The sequence below is a fragment of the Mus caroli genome, chromosome 11 (genome assembly GCF_900094665.2).
Source record: "Mus caroli chromosome 11, CAROLI_EIJ_v1.1, whole genome shotgun sequence".
Lineage (NCBI taxonomy): Eukaryota > Metazoa > Chordata > Mammalia > Rodentia > Muridae > Mus > Mus caroli.
Window position 1 is genome coordinate 15,690,188 of NC_034580.1, and position 6,885 is coordinate 15,697,072.

Here is a 6,885-nt window from a genome sequence, read left to right on the forward strand (position 1 = left end):
CATCAAGGCTTTCACGGTGTCTTCTGGTAGAATCCCATGGCTTGGCAATCTTTTCTGTGGAGACTTAGATAATAAATATTTTATAGTTTGAAGGCCACAATATAGTCTCTGTCACATAATCTTAGTTTTGTTTGTTTTTGTTTTCCTTTTAGTCTTTAAGAAGTGTAAGTCAGGCTCGAAGGATGAGTGAGAGAAGCAAGAGGCTTGAACATAGATGAGGACCTGGGTTCAAATCTCCAGAAACCACATGAAGAAAGACTCAAGCATGACTCCAGAGTGGACATGATTGCAGTCCCAGAGCTGAGGAGTGAGAATGGAGATAGGAAACAGCTTGCCAACCACTGGTCCAGTTCCAAAGTCAGTGAAAGAGCTTGTCTCAAGGAAATAAGGGAGAGTGGCAGAACAGGACCCCAGCTCTCCTCCTCTGTCCTCTGCACATGGGTTCATACATGCAGATACATGTATGTTCATGTGGATACATACACATACACACACACACATGCACTCACGTACACATATGCACACACAGTCCATACATTCATATACACATATTCTTACACATATGCACACACAGTCCATACATTCATATACACATACTCTAACAGTCACATGCACACACTCATACACACACACACCTACATTCACACATGCACATACACACATTTACATGCCAAAAATAAAAACAAAGACATTAAAGCCATTCTGGGCTAAAAGAGGCCTTAAGCTGAATTCAGCCGGACAGGCCATATAGAGCTGAGAAACCCAAGCCAAACACAGGAGCATAGACACACGTGTGTGTGGATGCACACACTCCATCAGCAAATGTTCACCTACCACTTTTTTGGGAAGGGTGCCCACATTCAAGCGTCTATGACCTTGCACACGCTGAGGAAGGTGCTGGCCCATGAGCACATCCCAATCCTGTGTCACTATCAGCTGCCAGGCATCCTGCTGGCCGAGGCTGCTTGGGGTGTCACCAGTTCCAGGTACATCCTCCTGAGGACTAAAAGTGCACCTTGCTCGCCTCAAATCTCCTCCAATGGTCCATACAGGGCAAGCAGCAACTGACCAAGGGAAGCTCTCCTTCATCCTAAGATCCTGAAATGCCCCATGTTTTCAGGAACTAGGAGCAAAAGATGTAGCTGTGTCTTGCCATAAGTTGGTGGAAATGGAGTACTTTGAGAGGAGGTGCTTGTTTCAAAACTAAGGATTTCAACAACTGTTCAGGGAACATCACTGTCTGGAGTCTGTGCACACTTTTGTTCCACCTTGAAAACCGTCCTCCTTTCTCATCCACAGCCTAATTTCTCTCCCTACAACTGAGACCTTCTTCTGTTGATATGTGTATGCCTTTGACTATTATTAAACAGTACATGCAGATAAACTCATGTATAAAACTAGTGTATGCTCACAGGGTGTTTGAGACAGGGTTTCTGCATCTGTCTGGGATTGGTTGGAGGCACGCACCCCCACCCCCACTAGGTTAGGCATATTTTCACACACACATGCAACGTGCAGCAGTCGCAGATCCACCTGTCCTTAGTACTGCTCCAGCTCCCGAACCTGGCCAGACCTTGTGATTGAACTCTGAAACCTCTACCTTCAGGTCAACTCTTTTTTTTTTTCTCTTCTGCACTTGAGAGAGAACACATAGCCCTTGTCTCTCTGTGTCTGTCTTATTTCGTTTAACACGCTGTTCTCTGGTGGCCACATTGCTGCAAATGACAAGGTCTCCTTCCTCCTTTATGGTGGGCTAATACTCCATTGTGTACAGGTACCACATTTTTCTCACCCATTTGTCTGCTGATGAACACCTAAGCTGGCTCTAGCCCTACAGTGACTGGGAGCAAACAGGTGTCTGGTTTGTTACTTTGTTTCCTTTGGATATAGCCCCAAGTGGTGTAAGTGAGTCATATAGTAAACTGTCCTGAGATGTTTTTATTCATTCCTATTTCACCATGCATGATGTTCTCAAAATGTTTCCCTATTGCCAAGTGGTTAAGTTCTCTCTCCCAAAGGCCAAACACTATTCTATCATCTGTGATCTACACAACCAAGGGAGGACAACAGACGGCTTCCATCTCCCAACTCCAGCATAATGCTCTCTCTGACAGACATCATCAGAGCTGTTCTTTTCTATAATACTAAATCATTTGATGTGTGAAACTTTGTTTGGCTAATTCCTGACAGGCCTGTAGCCACAAGATGGTCCCACCTCCAGTCTACAGAGCATCATAGTTTCTGAGACTCATATGCCAACATAGCAACCAATACTACATGTTAAGGATTAAAATAAATAACACACACACACCATATCATATACATACACAAAACACACGCTGGTGTTTTGATTCCCAGTAGTTCAGAACAGGGAAGTAGTCTCTTTAGACAGTAAAGATGATGTTTACTAGAGATTTTTAACCAATCTGACTGGTGTCCTCTAAAAAGCAGGGGGTGGGGGGAGAGATCGGAGCACAAGGATAGACTCCCTGAGAGGGACGAGAGGATGTTCAGGGAGAAGCCGTGTAAAATCGGAGAGTGAGACTGAGGTGAAAACTAGGGGAGAAACAAAAAAGCAAGGAAGGAAAGGGGAAAGTGGGGAAGAGGAGGCTGAGAGGAAACCTCTACATCCAAGCAGTACCATCAAGCAACCTGACTACCTGTTTCTCCTCCGCTATCAGTCTCCTTGCTGTTTTAACGGAACCATAACTGATGAGCTAGAAATGTCTCAAGGAGAAAAGACTTTTGTACAGATGAGTGAGAGAGGAGTCTGTGAACAGCCTGTCAGCTCCCTCAAAGCCACTCGGGAGCTTGCGAGCCTCACATAAGCGGGAAGTGATGGCGTGCAGTCTGTCCATTGGACTCTTGTCTGTTTCGTCTGCTAAAGAAGAACTCATCAGTCTAGCTGCCTGGAAGGGGCTCGGACCTCAGTGTGCTCATCTGCCTCCAACTAGACCCAAACCAGTGACCTCCACAGCTCCCATCCCTGTGCCTTTGGCAAACATCACCAACCTGCCTACAGCCAGACCTCCACCAGCCTGACTGAGCTCTCATGGCAGCCCTGCTCTTGATGGAAAGTCAATGCCACTCTAACCAGACACCAATGCCACCTCTAACACCTGAGGACTACTCATGGCCCTCAGACCGCAAAGGCAGCACGAAGGTTAACACTGACTGCTTCATGAATTGCTCCAGACAAATGGGTGATTCCATTCAAATTCCTCTAGTCAGTTGAAAAAAAAAAAAAGAAAAAACTAGCCACATGCCAGGTGTGATATTATGTGCCTGTAATCCTGAGGATTATGAGTTTGGGGCCAGCCTGATCCACGTAGCGAGTTCGAGACCAGCTTGGGTTATAGCGTAAAACCTCTCTCAAAAACTCAAAACAAGACACCTTTCCCTGTGATAGTACAGTCTAAATGATGCATGGTTCCTGAGCAATAAGAACTTGGAAGAGGGTTCTAGTACGCTGCAGACCTAAAGAGAGAGATCCCAGTAAGCTAGCTAAGCTGAAGTATCTACCAGACTCTCGGAGGACCAAATGAGAAGCAAAGCATGGGTTTCAGAACAACTTGGCCTCAATGTAGACATTTTCCCCATCTTAAAAATAGAAAGTATAGGGGCTGGAGAGATGGCTCAGTGGTTAAGAGCACTGACTGCTCTTCCAGAGGTCCTGAGTTCAATTCCCAGCAACCATATGGTGGCTCACAACAACCTGTAATAGGATCCAATACCCTCTTTTGGTGTGTCTGACAGTTACAGCGTACTCATATAAATAAAATAAATCTTTTTTTAAAAAAAAAAATAGAATCTAGTGCATGGCTGACCAGGATGACAAGAAATGAGCCATATAGAGGCAATGTATGAGTTATAAAGTACTAGGATGGATAATTAGTCAACTCACTCCTTGCTCTCTCTGCAGACATCTTACATCCTCTGTGAGCTGCTGGTCCATCACGTAAATCTTACCTTACTCTCTCTGCAGACAGCCTTGCCTCTTACTCCAGGGCGTCAGCGCAATTCATAAGAAAGGGATTCTACCAGACACCCAGCATCAAGAGACCTTCCCACCTCCAACTTCGCGACATTCCTATTGAAGTTAGTATGCTATCTATGTAGGGTTGATCCAGCTTTGGACAACCAGCTCCTATCTCTTCTTGTCCTTTCTAGAACCTTCCATTATTAATTACCATCTTCACGCCCTGTGTGCTTGTACCTTTCAGTCTCATCTTCCCCACATCGCCCTTCGTATCTAGAGTAGCAAGTAGGTTCTGCGTGCTATGATTGACTGAGATACCTCTGAACCTGTGTGATCCCAAATCAACCTAACTACACAGAGGTGCCCCTAGACGGAGAAACAAGAACGGGAAGCATTTGTGTTTTCCTTTAGCTACTTCCATTCTCATTTATTTCCTCCAGAAACATCTCATTGTGGGCCTATATTTGCTCACCCCATCCTTCATCTTCCAGTATGACTCCAGCCAACTCATGACTTTGCCAAGCCTAACTCCAAGTCCCTGTGTTGCTAGGGACATCCTCAGTAGATCTCTCAGCAGCAGTTGACACTGTGCCATCTACCCAGGCCCTCCTGTAAGAGATGACACCCTTTCTTGATTTGGATGAATGAGTTAGTCACATGGACTTCCCTCCTGACTAAAATGTTCTGGTCTGCTGAGTATAGAGAACCCTGGACTCATAGACTTATAATTTTTCACAGTGATGTATAAAAGTGACCCATATTTAATATAAGCGCTACTTTAGATTTTGAATTTTGTTCTTCCCTGGAACAACACAATCCTCTGTCACAAGGTGAGCAACAGCAAAACAACAACCAATTACATGTTATTAAGCTGTAATGTTCACCATGAAATGAATGTGAGATAAATGCATATGTTTCACCTTATGACAGGTGTATCAAAATGTAACTTCATTGTAAGGGAAGCCGCCTCTGTGTATCTCTATTAGTTAAGATACTGTGGGCTCACAGTTTCAGAGGTATCTGTCAATCATAGCATGCAGAACAGCTTGAGAGTAGCAAGACCTACTTGCTATTCTTCCCCCAGCAAGGTTCTAAGATTTCCACAACTTCCCACTACCTAACCAGCTGGGAACCAACTGTTCAAAGACATGAGCCTATGGGATATTTCACATTCCGACCATAACAATATCTAAAACCTCTTCTAACAACTATGGAAGCTACAGTATCCACAGTTCCAGGAAGATCCAGGAGGCAGGACTTCTACACACAATAAATGCAGCCTGTGGGGCCACAACAGCATGTTCTCAGTTATTACAGGAGCAGCCGTTTCTGATAAAGTAACCTACAGTCTATGGAAACTTCCTGAGCTCTCTGCTTGGTGGGAAAGTGTTGACTCCAGCCACCAATCCACATCCAGCTCTCGAAGACTAAGTTACCCACAGTCTTCTCACTATGCTTGATCCAAGGCTGCTTAACAAGACTTGGGGCCTAGGGACCTCCTACAATGCCAAGCTGGCAGTCTGTCTCTAAGAACAGAAATGTGTAAGCTTGGTGCTCTACAACCCATTTCGACCCACACCAGTATGTTCTGACTTCTCTTCATAGACATACAATCTGTGTCTTCTACACCTTTGCCCACCACTAGACACAATACCCCAGTCTCCCTGGGGAACCCACAATCCCGCAAGTTAAACATACTACTGCTTACCAGAAAAGTTGTACATTAGGTCAAATTCCATTCAGCCTGTTTCTCTCCATCCTTACAAAGTCTGGTTTCAGAGGCTGGAGGGATGCCTCAGTGGTGAAGAGTACCAGCTTCCAGTGGACCAGAGTTCAGATCCTAGCATCAATATGGATGCTCAAAACCATCTCTGTCTCCAGCTCCAGGGAACCTGACACCCTCTCTGGCCTCTGCAGGAACTGGTATCCACACAGTACAGAGAAATGCACAAATACAAAACGCCCATACATATTAAGTCATAAAGAAGTCTGGCTTCAGAGCATGGACTTTAACCTGTTTGAAGTGTGTGTGTGTGTGTGTGTGTGTGTGTGTGTGTGTGTGTGTGTGTGTGCGTGTGTGCGTGTGCGTGTGTGCACGCGTGTGTGTGTGTGTGTGTGTGTGTATAGTATGTGTATAAAATAAACCTAAGTGCAACGATTTTACCATTTAAAGTATATAAGAAAGCAACCACAAAATTGAAATTCTGTCTTTCAAAGGGTTTTATATACTCCTCTAACTGAAAACAGCTTCCCAATAAAAAGATCCTGTTTTACAAGTGAGCCTGACCCAAAATAGTAACTATAGCCTTGAAGGCTATTATCCCATTGCTCTATAAAGGATTTGGGGCATGTAAATGTTGATTAACACAAGCAAGCGCAACAGTCTGAATTATAAAGCACGGCTGGCAGAGGCCTCGTGGCACGCTATGGTTACACCTCCTCAGCAAAAGAATCCTCGAAGCCTAATAGACTCGCCCTGGAAGGATCCCTGCCAAGCACCACACACCCCTCCAAAGCCTCCCGAGGAAAGGAGGGCTGCCGCAGAGGGGATTTGCAAGAGGAAAGAGGTCAGTCAGTGTCTAATTCCCATTCTCAAGGCCGGACAGGGCACAAAGGAGAAATAACCCTAAAGGCAGGATATGATCTGGGTCTGTGTCAGGGTTTTCTATAAGTGTGTCACTTTCATGTTACACGTGAGCACTTCTGGGCCCTGAACATGGGGAATCCAAATGACAGCCTTGGCTGGAAAACAAAATGAAACTTTCTGCTCCAGAGAACTGCTGGAGCATAGATTCTCAGACCTTTAGCGTCAACCCCGAGTTACAGACATGCAGGGAAGATGTGTGTGTGTGTGTGTGTGTGTGTGTGTGTGTGTGTGTGTGTGTGTGTGTGTGTGTGTGTGTGTG

At 45.1% G+C, this 6,885-nt stretch overlaps 1 pseudogene; it reads left to right on the plus strand.

The window, feature by feature from the left end:
• The first annotated feature begins 870 nt into the window (after nt 1–870).
• Nucleotides 871–6,885, plus strand: part of LOC110304144 — a 14,325-nt pseudogene continuing 8,310 nt past the window's right edge.